At 38.4% G+C, this 14,033-nt stretch overlaps 1 long non-coding RNA gene across 1 annotated transcript in view; it reads left to right on the top strand.

The window, feature by feature from the left end:
• LOC103350577 (uncharacterized) overlaps positions 1-12,577 on the top strand; it is a 196,173-nt gene extending 183,596 nt beyond the window's left edge. Inside the window, exons 4-5 of the long non-coding RNA XR_011387802.1 lie at positions 8,030-8,122; positions 10,070-12,577. This is a non-coding gene — a long non-coding RNA (uncharacterized lncRNA). The remainder of the gene's footprint in view (positions 1-8,029; positions 8,123-10,069) is intronic.
• Positions 12,578-14,033: the final 1,456 nt, after the last annotated feature.

The following is a 14,033-nucleotide window of genomic DNA, read 5'->3' as shown; positions in this document are numbered from 1 at the left end:
ATATGGGAATGAGAATAAATAAATGAAATAGAACCCAATAAAAATAAAGCATAAAATCAAGGAGGCTTTTATTCCATTTTGAACTCTGAGAGGAGAAAGTGTCATAGTGGCAGTAGTGGAAACAATGTGGGCAAACACCAGCTGCATAGAAATGTATATGAAGTGTTTAGATCCCTCCCTGAGTTTCCCTTAGGTTGTGGGAGTCACTCTAGATTTCTCTCAATAGGAGCTATGAAAGGAATCTGAGAGACAAAAGCCTCTGAGCCTTGGGGCTTGGGGTAGCCATCTTGATGACAATGGTGAAGAAAGCAAAGGATGAGGAAGGGTAGCCTAAGCTTGGGAACAGATAAAAGACATAGCTAAGATTTAAACCTTCTCAGGCAAGGCTGTGCTTGTAAATAATTACCACTGCCTGCTTAGAAAAAGCAAGGCTTGAATGGAAATATTTGGCAATTCCTGTGGTGTAAATGTTCCCACCATAAATGATTTGTAGTCATCAGAGTCCTTGGTGGAATCTGAAAGAGACATGCACACTAGCTCACCAGCTGACACAAGCCTGCTGCAGCACACCCTGCATTGAAGCATTTTATGGTCCCTCCTAAAGTACTAGTAAGATAGACCATAAACAAATTAGGAGGGGCAATGAGAGTTCCAAATTTTCTGTGAGTTTTGTGCATAGGATGAAACCTGAGGTCACATAGTGAAAATTTATTCAAGAGAAGATGAAATTTTGGTAAGTGTTGGTGGCCTGCAATTGCCCATCGTGGAGCTTCCCAAGAAATGACTCCAAAGATGAACTGCATTGATTTCCTGAGTCCTTAGGAAAGCAAGCAGATCTGGATTAGCCAGAGATCTATGCCATGAGCTTCTGGGCAATCCACGGTCATGATATGTTATTCCTGTCTGTGTGTGTTACCAAGTGAGTAAGAACAGGAGATTTTCTTCCTTATGCACTTATTCTCGCATTCCAACTCCATGAGGTCTTCCTGAGTTGCCAAGCACTGGTATGGTTCATGGAGTAATGCTCACAGGGCTCTGTGGTAATCAGCAGGGTCTTGGCAACCTGGTGGTGTTCTGCTGAGAACCCTGTAGGATAGAACATTTACCAATGGCTGTGTTATTCTATTACTCTGGTCCTGGAGACATTGAGCCAGGTGGGGCAGTGCTGATAAAACATCTGAGATAAGGCACATCTCTGAGGATTGTTGTGGCAGATGGTGGTGTTCTTAGTTAGCAGGATGCAGAATTTTAATTCACTAACTCCACTTTTCTAACCCTGCAATTAGAAATGCAGAACTGGGGCTGGCGCTGTGGTATGGCAGGTAAAGCTGCCACCTGCAGTGCCAGCATCCCAAATGGGCACCAGTTCAAGTCCCAGCTGTTCCACTTCCCATTCAGCTCTCTGTTACGGCCTGGGAAAGCAGTGGAAGATGGCCCAAGTCCTTGGGTCCCTGCACCCATGCAGGAGACCCGGAAGAAGGTCTGGCTCCTGGCTTCAGATCGGCACCGCTTCGACCGTTGAGGCCAATAGGGGAGTGAACAGTGGATGGAAGACCTCTCTCTCCCTCTGTCTGCCATTCCTCTCTGCATAACTCTGACTTTCAAATAAATAAATAAATCTTAAAAAAAAAGAAATACAGAACTGACCAGTGAAGTTTCTATCCTGACCTAGAAAAATGCTTAGATGCTTATCATTATTTGGAAGCCTTGAATCAAGGAAAGTCAAATTGAGATTATATTATCATAAATAAAAATTAAAGCACATAAATAAACAAAAGAAACTTGGAGAGATTAAATAAAAAATTGGAAAGTCCTTTATCTGGACTTAAAGGTAAGCTTTTAGAAAAAGGACTGAAAGAATGGAAATCTAACTTTTTACAAGCTATGCTGGCAAATGGAACAGGACACATTCATTTACTTAAAGGATGCACCAGAACACTTCCAATTTCAAGAAAGCTGCAACCAAAACAGTCTTCAAAATACAACAGAAGAATGAATAACAGCTTTAGGCGACACTAAATAAAATCTGATCTGGAAAATCTGATCTTCAGGGTAAGGTGTAACTGCTTTTGCAAGAAGCAGAAGGAGGAAAGTAAGAATGAGTGAAATTAAAAGTGGACCAGAACAAGTTCTAAAAGATACGTCTCTGCGTAGACACATTCTATTGGAGAAGATCCCCATGAATGGTGGTGATGTGGAATTCCATAGAACAATGCATCAGAATCTAGACATTACTTCACAGACTGAAGGGACTGAATGATCTGGTCAAGTTAAACATTTACTATGGGAGGCAGAACACTAACTCTCCCATGGATGTCCACAACCAAATCCTAGTATGCAGAACCTGTGACTGTGGTGGCTTACACAGCAAAAAGAGATTTTGCAGATGCAATTAGTTAGGGATTTTGAGACAGGAAGATTATCCTAGGGTGTTTGGATGGGTCTCACAGAGATTCTGGAAGGTAAGAGGGTCAGAAAGATAAGAGGGTCAGAGAAGGAAACGTGGCCACAGAAGCTGGAATTAGTGATGAGACCACAAGCCAGGAAGGTGACCAGCTTCAAAAAGCAAAAACAAACATAAGCAAAACAAAACAGTAACAAAAAAAACTCACAAAAATAAGAAAACAAAAAACAAGAAATGGAGTCTACCTTGAGTCTCCAGAAGCATTGCAGCATTGCTATGTGGATTTTAGTCCATTGAAACTATGAAACTCTTATTCCAGAATTATGAGATAAGAAATTTGAATTGTTTTAAGCCACTAAAATTTGGTTAATTTATTACAACAGAAGCTAGAAACAAAAACTGCTTGGAAATTATTTGAAAATATAATTTTTAGGCCGGTGCTGCAGCTCACTAGGCTAATCCTCAGCCTGTGGCACCAGCACCCTGGGTTCTAGTCCCAGTTGAGGTGCCGGATTCTGTCCCGGTTGCTCCTCTTCCAGTCCAGCTCTCTGCTGTGGCCCGGGAGTGTAATGGAGGATGGCCCGGGTGTTTGGGCCCTGCACCCTCATGGGGGACCAGGAGGAGGCACCTGGCTCCTGGCTTCGGATTGGTGCAGCGCACCAGCCACAGCGCGCCGACTGCAGCGGCCATTGGGGGGTTCAATGGAAAAAGGAAGACCTTTCTCTTTGTCTCTCTCTCTCTCACTGTCCACTCTGCCTGTCAAAAAATATATATAATTTTTAATTCAGGTGAAAGATAGCATAATGGATCCACTGTGAGTCCATATTATCTCCCATATTTCTAAGTGAGAAAACTTCACTAAGAATAGAATAATCAAAAATTGAGAAGAGGGACATGCTTGTGGCATAGTGACTAAGTTGCTGCCTGGGATGCCAAGATCCTAAATTGGATTCCCTGACTTCAAGTCCTGAGTTTGTTTCCAATCCAACTTCTTGCTAATGCACATTATGGGTGGTGGCTCAAGTGCTTGAGTTTCTGCAACCCACATAGGTGACCCAGACTGAGTTCCAGATGCCTGTCTTTGGGTGGCCCACTTGTGGCTATTGCAATCATTTAGGCAGTGAACCAGTGGATAGAAGATGTCTCTCTCTCTTTGTGTCTTTCAAAATAAATATTAAAAAAACAAGAAAAATGAAAAAGTTCCATTAAAATTATCTAATCTTTTCTGAATTGAATTGAGAAAAGGAAATGGATTTTTCCTTTCCAAATATTCAATTTAGAGGAAATTTTCCATAAAAGGGAATATTTCCAAAGCAATTGAATAACTCAGCCAAGCACTTGAGGTGTTGGACACTAATAATATACAAGGTAATAATTTTCAAGAAAAAATGGAAAACAATCACTGCCTGTTATCAAAGCCAGCTTATTTCCTGTGAGAAACAAAACCTCACTGTAATTGATTGAGAGTGCTGAGAGTTAAGAGAAACCTTGACAATTTAAGGGGAAAAAAAGAGGAAACTTAAGGCCAATCTCAATTGAGGGAAAAAGCAAACACAAATGTTTCAAAGTCCATTAAATGTCCCCCTATGTCCCCAACATTCCTTGTGTGACATCTGGCAGTGGGCTGAGAAGATCACCAGGAAACCTGTGGATGAACACATCCTGGAGGAAGCAGCAGCTTTGGGCTGCAGTGGCATGGAGATCTGGGCTTTGGTGCCCAGCATACAGATGTCTCCAATGGGAACATGACCCCAGGAGCAGGTTACCCCCTGCTGGCCAACTCCATTCTGAAGGGTTGCATCCTCCAAGTTGTAGAACTGCTCCTTGCCCTGGACGACCCTTGGACTTTCCTTTTAACTCAGTTGCCCCTACATAATGGGGTGTCATTGCCTGGGCTCTGGTCTATCATCTATTCCCATGTCAGAAGCCATACTTCATAGGGGTCTCAAGAAGAGGGCTCCTGCCCTTTTCGTATTACTAGACAGCAAGAGCAGATCTCCCCAGACATCCATTCTACACATGACTTCCCTAGGCTATCACATCCTCACTGGCACTGTGAAAAATTCTTATGTGCAAGACCTGATCTTGTATTCATACAGTCTGTGACAAGAAGTGAGTCTCTCTCTACATTTATCTTCTAATGAACCTATTTCCAAAACCATAGCAAGCTGTCTTTTGTTTTCTTTCTATACTGTTATTTGATAATTTTTGCTATTTCACTTAATTGCTTTTGTAGTATCATTTTTTTCTTCAAATGGAAGATTTGTAGAATTATTTCTCATCATAAGTTTTATAACTACAGATTGTTTCATAATGAAGCTTATGATTTAACTACTTCCATTTAATCTTATTTGCATTTTTGTATGTTTACATTATTTGTATTGTTAACAAATCCATGGAAGTAATCCAGAAACACAACAAGAATTTATTTTTTCTTATCTCTAAAATAATTTTGGACTTTTTCTGCTTGGCTTTATTGTTATTATTTAAGTGACTATGCAAGAACCGAAATGGAAATTTCATAGGATTACACTTACTGGAACAATTTCTTAAAATAAATGTACCTTATATACATCTAGATCTTGTTAATGAATTATTCCCATTTTATTTCATTTCTGGATAATTTATATATAACATTTTGTTGTTTATATTTGATAAGTCTCTTCCTTTGATTCACAAATAGATGAGTTTCTGTCTCTTTTCAAAAGTATGAATTTTTTCATATGATATTGCTACCATAGTTAAGTGATTACACAAATGCAAATGGAAAATGCAACTATAATTGCAATTTACAGGAGAGTGTTTTATAAGTATGGTTGTTGGGGGTTTAAGAAATTCTTGATAATATGGAGTGATGAATTTCACAGAATCTTTCTCACATTTCAAGACATTTGAAAATTACTGTCCATATCTGTGCACCAATAACTGTATTTACTCTAGATATAAGGCTACTATGTTTAGTTAAACCAATGTTAGTTTAAAATAAAATACCTCTCGGGCCCACACTGTAGCATAGTAAGCTAAGTCTCCACCTGCATTGCCAGCATGCCATATGGGTGCCAGTTCGTGTCCAGGGTGCTCCAGTTTCAATCCAGCTCTTTGCTAATAGTCTGGAAAAGCCATTAGTTCATGGCTCAAGTGCTTTGGCCCATGAACCTGTATGGGCAACCCTGAGGAAGCTCCTGGCTCCTGGATTCAGATCAGCCCAGCTCTAGCCATTGCAGCCATTTGGGGAGTGAACCAGCAGATGGAAGACCTTTCTCTAATCCCTACCTCTCAAATAAGTAAATAAAAATATTTTATAAAAAGTTTAAAATAAATAATACCCTCTAATGTCTCCTGTTATGCTAAGCATAAAACTCAAACCATAAGTTACAGTAAGATATAATTTCCATAGGGATGGTTTTATGAATTCGTTTGGAACCCAAACTCTTGCAGATATTATAAAACAACTACCTTACACAGAAGAACAGAACCAAAGGAAGCACAGGGAAATGAAATTGAACTATCAGATTAAGCAAGTCCTGAATCCCACTCAATGTTTAAGTTTCTAGTCCTGTTAAGTCAGTGTATTTTCTTAATGTTTGAGCCACTTTGAATTCAGTGCTTTGTTATTTGAAGTCAATTTTAAATTAAATGGCTTTCTCTTCTAGCACCATTTCAAGCTAAAGCAACATTAAATATCTTAGTTTATCTATTTGAATGAGATTGAAATTCCCATAGAGAACTTGTATAATAAGTCTGTGTGCTCATGAAATTACTTCCTAATAACATTTCCTATTCTGGATCAGATACGTGGTTTAATTTTTAAATTATTGATTTATTTGGAAAGCAGAGGGAGAGAGAGAGTGAGGAGAGTGAGAGCGAGAGCTTGAGAGAGAGAGAAATTAGTTCTCACATCCCTTGATTTGCCAATCAAATGCCTGTAACACTTTGAGGACTAAACTTGGTGTCTGGCACTGAATCCAGCTTTCCCATGGGTGGCAGGGCTCCAACTTGCTGCTAATGGGGATACTGGGAAGCAGTGGGGACAGCCCAAGTCACTGGGATCCTGCCACCCATATGAATTCAGTGCCAAGCTCCCAGCTCAGGTTATGACCTCCTTCCCAGGCCAGCATGTGCTTAATAACTGATTGAGCAAAGGACAAAAATTCTCAGCTAATGTGACAGCTCTGAAGGTTATCTCAGCCTTAGAGCCTGTTGTGCTTTGCCTGAGTCTGTTGGGACTGCTCCAGAATCCATTTCTCCCTCTGCCTTCCCATCGTTTTTCTTTCCATAGGTGTTCATTGCAAGTGCTTTCTAGATAAATTTTGTGCAGCTAATCTCCATCTCAGAGGTACTTCCCCAGGGAACCTGATCTGCAGTATAGACATTGCATGGATTCATAAAAGGCCACGTGGATTAACCCCTCACCACCCCCCAAAATTCTGACAAAGTAGAATACTATTTAAAAAATCCAAAACTTTTGCATTTTTATTAAATAGAATAAGTGCCTGCTTGCCTAGCTTCAAGGACCCTTCAACACACTTCCCAGTTGTGTTGACTAGCAAATTGTCATGGCACAGAAGAGTTGAAAGAGTTACACAATTTTTTCCACTTACTGAAACACAAAAAGATGAAGTTTTTTGTTTTTTGTTTCTTTGTTTGTTTGTTTGTTTTTGACAGGCAGAGTTAGAGAGAGAGAGACAGAGAGAAAGGTCTTGCTTTTCCGTTGGTTCACCCCCCAAAATGGCCGCTATGGCTGGCGTGCTGCACTGAGCCAAAGCCAGGAGCCAGGTGCTTCCTCCTGGTCTCCCATGCGGGTGCAGGACCCAAGCACTTGGGCCATCCTCCACTGCCTTCCTGGGCCACAGCAGAGAGCTGGACTGAAAGAGGAGCAATCAGGACAGAATCCGGCACCCCAACTGGGACTAGAACCTGGGGTGCCGGCGTTGCAGGCAGAGGATTAGCTAAATGAGCCGTGGCGCCGGCCAAAAAGATGAAGTTTTGATCATTTTTCTTTTAATACCCTCAGTTTTAGACTATTGAAAGCATTAAATTGATATTACAGTCATTGCCCCTTAACCATAGCACGTATATTCCCAGATACCCAGTCAATGCTTGAAATAGTAGATAGTACTGATCCTTACATTTAGTGTGTTTGCCTATTCATATACACTTATGATAAAGTTTATTTTATAAATTAAGCATATGATAATAGATCAATAATAATTTATAATATTAACATTTTAACATATTATATAAATTGTATTTTAATATGATATATATGTATGTTACTTAAACATAATATAATTGCAATATATTATAATAAAGTTGCCAACATTACTACTTTTAAATTTGGGGGCCATTAATAAGCAATAAAATAAGTGCTATTTGAACAAAGCACTGATAACTGAGACAGATATCCAATTGGGATGGTGAAGAATGGTGTGGGATTTCACCTTGATACTGAGAATGGTGCTCATTTAAATTTATGAGTCCTTTACTTCTAGACTTTTCCACTTAATATTTGTGATCCTTGGTTAACCACATATAACTGAAACCACAAAACCAACATTGCTGATGGGGAGAAATTCTGATGTTTTTGGAGATTCCTGAGGTGAAGATGATCCTTTTGTCTTCCAGATTACAGGGCTGTGTTTCCAGTCAATCTCCTGAGAGCCCTTTGTCTATGCTGCTGTTGCCACAAGTCTTCACTCTACTCACCATCACCTTCATGTAATAACAATCTCCGCTGTCTATTCTGTTATTTGTTGCTTTATTTTTTTACCCTTCACTTCTTTTTCTCCTCTATTCTTGCCTGGGGAAGTAATTTATAAGAATGGATCCAAGGTAGCATAATGATACACCCAGACACGCATGACTGCTTAGTGCACATATCAATCTGTTTCTTCTCAAATATCGTCAAACCTGCAATTTCCCAGCTCACGTCAAGGTAGATTTGAGCCTGCCAAGACTGAATACTGTGTTTTTGGATTAATACTATATTTTTACAGATGCAACATCCCTATATATACAACTGAATATGCATTAAAATTAATTTTATACATTATACCCACTTGTAGAAAGTTGGTGCAGGCCTAATACTCTTGGCTGAAATCTCATCTCTTTAAAGTAGAAAAGGAGCTCACATTTCACTCCATTGGCCAGGAAGTTGGCAGCTTTTCCGTCCTGCCAATACTTGCATTTCCCACACTTCCAGGCCAACATTTCATAACAGACTGCATAGATATTTCCAAGACTTTGTGGAAAATGGAATGAAAAGTTATTTTGGTGCAAAACACTTCTGAAATTCATTCCTAGTTTTTTATGACACATATTTTTCATGAACTTTATGAATACTCCTTGTATGCGCAGATTTCAAAAAAAATTACACCAAAATAAACTTATCTCTTCATACCATTTTTCACAAATTTTTTGAATTATCTCATATGTTGGCACTGAGCATGGAAAGCTATGAAGTCAGATTTGTTGTTTATAAGACTATATTTTTTATAACACTTAAGGGAAAAATATGACCATGAAACAAAGGGCAGCATTTTCAGGATGAGGAACTTTCAATGAAAAAATTCTTAGTCTTGGAGTGGGCATTGTGGCACAAGAGGTTAAACCACCACTTTGGCCAGCTGCATTCCATATGGGAGTGCTTGGGATCAAGTCCCATCTCCTCTTCTGATCCAGCCTCCTGCACATATGCTTGGGAGGCAGCTGATGATGGCCCACATACATGGATTCCAGCCACCCACATGGGAGACTTGGTTGGAATTATTGGCTGCTGGTTTCAGCCAAGCTTAGTCCTGGTTATTGTAAGTATTTGGAGATTGAACCAGCACGTAGAAGATGCCTTGCTATATCTGTTTCTATCTCTGTGTTTCTGTGTCTCTACCTCTGTGTCACTTTGCTTTTCAAATGAATGAAATCTGAATTTAAGAAATACCCTCAGTCTTTCTTTCTAACTCAGGTCTAAGTTTTTGCTTTTTTCTTTATTTGAAAGGCAAAGAGAGAGAGAGAGAGAGAGAAAGAGAGAGAGAGAGAGAAACACAGATTTTCAGATTTTCCATGAGTTGGTTCTCCAAATGCCCATAACAGCTGATGCTGGGCCAAGCCAGGAGCCTAGAACTCAATCTCACCTGAGTGTCAGGGATTCAAGTATATAGGCTTTCACCTACTGCCTCCCAGGGTGCACGTTAACAGGAAGTTCAAATCAGAAGTGGATTCAGGGCTGAAACCAAGGCACTCTGATATGGGATGCAGGCATTTCAGGTGTTGTCTTTTTAAAAAAAGAAATTATTTTTTTTATTTGAAAAGTAGAGTTAGAGAGAGAGAAAGAAAGAGAGAGAGATCTTCCATCTGCTGATTCTCTCCCCAAATAGCCGCACCAACTGTAGTTGGATCAGACCAAAGCCAGGAGTCTAGAGCTTCACCTGGGTCTCCCATGTGAATAGAAGGGACTCAAGCAGTTGGCCATCTCTGAAGCTTTTCAAGACACATTAACTAGGGGACTGGATTAGTAGTGGAGCAGCAGGGACTCTAACAAGTACCCATATAGGATGCTGATATTGCGGGCTGTGACTTAACCCACTGTGCCAACATGCCAATCCTCCTAGTGCTCTCATAACCACTGCAACAAATGCCCGCACTTCTAATTGCATTTTTCTTTCTCAGAACCTCAACGAACACCATCAGTCTAGGATGTCTCAAGTTATCAAGACTTGATATCTGATCAAAAGTAAAGTAGATTCACTAAAAATTTATTTTCCTCATTTGTTCTCCACTCATTATAAGTCTTGGAAAAGGCATGAAAGGAAATGACCCAAGTTCTTAAATCACAACTGCTGAAGTTGTCAGCACCGATGAAGAGTTGTTAGAATGCCCGTATAATCTAAATTGGCTCATAATTTTTGCATGGTAAGGAAATGCTCTTGGAATTTCCCAGAGTAAATACAGTCTTTTCCTTCCAAATTTGTCCATGAGTCACACGTAAATTTCAAAGCTTTCATGTACTGAATTAGAAAAAAAGGATGCATCAGTTAATTTTTCTTGAAGTAGAGAAGAATAAAAAGTTATCAACCTATGTAACCTAATGTAAAGACTTTGGAATTCATACAACTTTCACAATAAAATTACTAAAATATTTTTCCTAAATGAAACTCACATTTTACTGCTCCTGGAGCATATCCAATAACATGGGAAGTGAAATGAAAGTTCATGAAAACCTAGTGATATTTATTTTACATTAAAATGCTAGTACTAATGGTGACATATTATCCATGGCAAAAATGCAGTAAACTCTTCCAGAAGAGATTCCAGGAGTATAAATATATTGAAGATGTGACATGTGAGTTCAGAGCAAGAAGACAATCATCTATAAGCCAAAAGGAGTGGACTCTCTTGAGACCAAACCTGCTGATATCTTGATCTTGGACTTCTGGCTTCCAAAATCCAAGAAATTAAATTTCTGTTGTTTAAGCCATCCAGTGTATAGCATGTTGTTATGGCAACATTGGAAAATGAATTGATCTGGAGTATATTTAAGAGTTTCTAATATATATAATATTATATTTTATATACAATATTATATGTTAAATATAATATATATTATATTGCATAATATATATAGCTAGTAAAGCACTGATCTTGACACGGGCAGTAATTTCTTCATAGAGGAGGGCTTGACACTGAGATTTTATTACAGCACCATCTACCACACTGATTTCAAAGTCCGCCAGTTCCCTATTGCATTTAATGTTTCTCTCAAGAAGAGAAGTAACTTTGCATCATAGAACAGTCTAAATCCTATGAAAAAAACAAATCCTATGTCAGTTATGCAGGCTTTCATTCTGCTCATGGAGCACATGGACTCTATAGTATGAACAGAGAAATATTGCTGCTTTCTGACATGTCAAGATAACTGGCAGAATAAAGATGTGCTATGCTTGTCTTAATAGCCACTCCATTTTCTACCTGGGAAAAGTCAACGCATCCGTGAAATAAGTTTTATTCAGCAAACCTGCCTCTGAAGTATACTAAAATCTTACATAGAATTTTCTGTTCCAGGAACTCGTTTAAGTGCTTTATATGCATATTAATTTATTTAATAGTGATCGTGGCCTTGTGACACAGGCATGCTGTTATCTGCATTTTATAGATGAGTCTGTAGAGAGATCTGAGGCATTAAGTAACTTACCCAAGGTCAAATGAGCAACACAGCCAGGATGCAACCCAGACAACCTGACTCTAAAACTCATGTTCTTCATCATTTTGCTATAATGCTTTCCAAAGGAGAAAAGAACATTTCAATTCCATCTTTGATTTTTTTATATCTTGTATATTACACTTATTTTTCTAATCTAACAAATATCTATTGTGGACTTATTATGTATGATCAGTATTCTGAACTCTGGAAATATAGTGATGAACAAAATGGATATAAAAATCATTCTCATAATACTTTCGTTCTAATGTGAGAGATAAAAATAAAAGCAAATTGATCATGTGTTAGATGATGATAACTACTTGGCACAGGAAAAAGCAAGTACAGGGAAAACACATAAAACTGGCATATTCGAAAAACAGTGTTTCAGTGTGGTTAAAACTGAGTTAAAGGACTCAAGTTGTAGGAAAAAAATGTCAGCACTATGGTCATTAGCATGAGACTGTGTGGCTTCTGGGGCCATTGGAGGACTTTAACTCTGAGTGAGAAAGGAAATAATGAGAGAGTTTGAAGCAAATAAATGGCATAATTTTCTTTATGGTTTTAAACTATCCATCTGAGTTTTGTTTAAAAAAAAAAACCTTGGTATGAGAAAGAGAGTAATAAGAAGTAAAGGAGGGCCAGTGCTGTGACGTGATGGGCTAAGCCTCTGTCTGCAGTGCCAGAATCCGATATGGGCACCTATTCGAGGCCCAGCTGCTCCTCTTCTGATCCGGCTCTCTGCTATGGCCTGGGAAAGCAGTGGAAGATGGCCCAAGTGCTTGGGCCCTTGCAACGGCATGGAAGACCAAGAAGAAGCTCCTGGCTCCTGGCTCCAGGCTTCGGATCAGCCCATCTCCAGCCATTGCAACCATTTGTGGGGTGAACCAGCAGATGGAAGACCTTTCTCTCTGTCTCTTCCCTCTCTCTGTAACTCTATCTCTCAAATAAATAAATAAAATCTTAAAAAAAGAAATAAAGGAAGAAAACCAATTTGAAAACAATTCTAATAATGAAGATGAAAGTTGTCAGTTCTTTGTACACAAGCAATAATAGCAACAGTTGTGAGAAATCATCCAGTTATAGATATTGGTTGAAGAGATTGCTAAAAAAAATTTGTAAATAGATTAAATATATAGTATAAGATTTAAAAAATGGAAGTAAGTATGTCTTCAAGGTTTTTGGTCTGATCATCAGAAGGGTGGGATTGTCTTTTAGTTAAGCTATGTTATCACTAGAGGAGCAGATTTTTAGGAATATCAGAAGCTCAATTTAGTACACATTAAGTCTGAGATAATATGGAGTAGTCAACTAGGCATTTGGTTATGTAACTGTGGAATTGAGAGAGCACTCTGGTCATTAGATATATAACTGGGAGGCATAGTTGGTGTATGCATTATGGTTCATTAGATAATAAGAATCAATAGATTATATATTAGTAATTAAAATTAAAGAAGAGATGAACAAAGTTGAAACAAAAAATACAAAAGAACAGTGAAATTGACTTGGTTCTTTTTGAAAAAAAAAATTGATACATCATTGCACCAACTAATAATCATTTATCTTTTACTTCTGAAATAATCTCGTAAAATATTTGCAACCCTTTTATGGAGACTGTCTAAATTAGAGCAGTTATCGAAAGTGTTTTCTCTTTGATAACAGCAGTATAATGATATACATCTAAGTTAAAATAAGCTAAAAGCTAGACAGAGAAAACACTTCACTTGTAAAGATAGTAATTTATAAATTGTATTGCATTTCTGAAATAGCAGGAAACCTTCAGAGTTCTTTGCTAACTTCTCTTAAGAAAAATAAAATGCATAAAGTAGTGTTCTAACAGTATGCTGACTTTTTCCAATCTTTCTTTAATGTGTAGATAGTAGAGTATAAAGCAAAAATACTGGAAAATTGTATATTATATGTAAAATTTTATATACAGATAAAACTGTCCATACCTAGATCAATATCTATGTCTATCAATCAATTGACCTCTTTCTAGAAGGAGATTTACTACAAGGAATTGGCTTACACAATTATGGAGACTGTAAATTCCTTAGTCATCCCTTTGCAAGCCAAAATCCAGGAAAGCCAGGTGAAAATTCCAATCTGAGTCTGAGGCCTGAGAATCTGGAGTGCCAAGGATGTTCATCCTGATCCAAGTGTGAAAAAAGACCAATATCTCAGATCAAGAAATCAGAGCAGGAAAAGACTGGGATAGCAGCTCAGAAAGTCAGGCAGAGAGTATCCATAATCTTATTTTATCTTCTTGTTTTGTTTGTGCTCTTTGTGGATTGAATTACGTCCACCCTTACTGGGGAGGGAAAATTGCTTTGTTCATAGTCTACCAATATGATGCTATTCCATTCTGGAAACACCATTAAAAACAAACCCAGAAAGAGAGTTTATTCACACTTCTAAGCAGACCATGGCCTGGTC

This window comes from Oryctolagus cuniculus, chromosome 4, assembly GCF_964237555.1.
Source record: "Oryctolagus cuniculus chromosome 4, mOryCun1.1, whole genome shotgun sequence".
Lineage (NCBI taxonomy): Eukaryota > Metazoa > Chordata > Mammalia > Lagomorpha > Leporidae > Oryctolagus > Oryctolagus cuniculus.
Note: the sequence above shows the minus strand (reverse complement) of the source record. Positions and strands in the feature narration are given on the sequence as shown.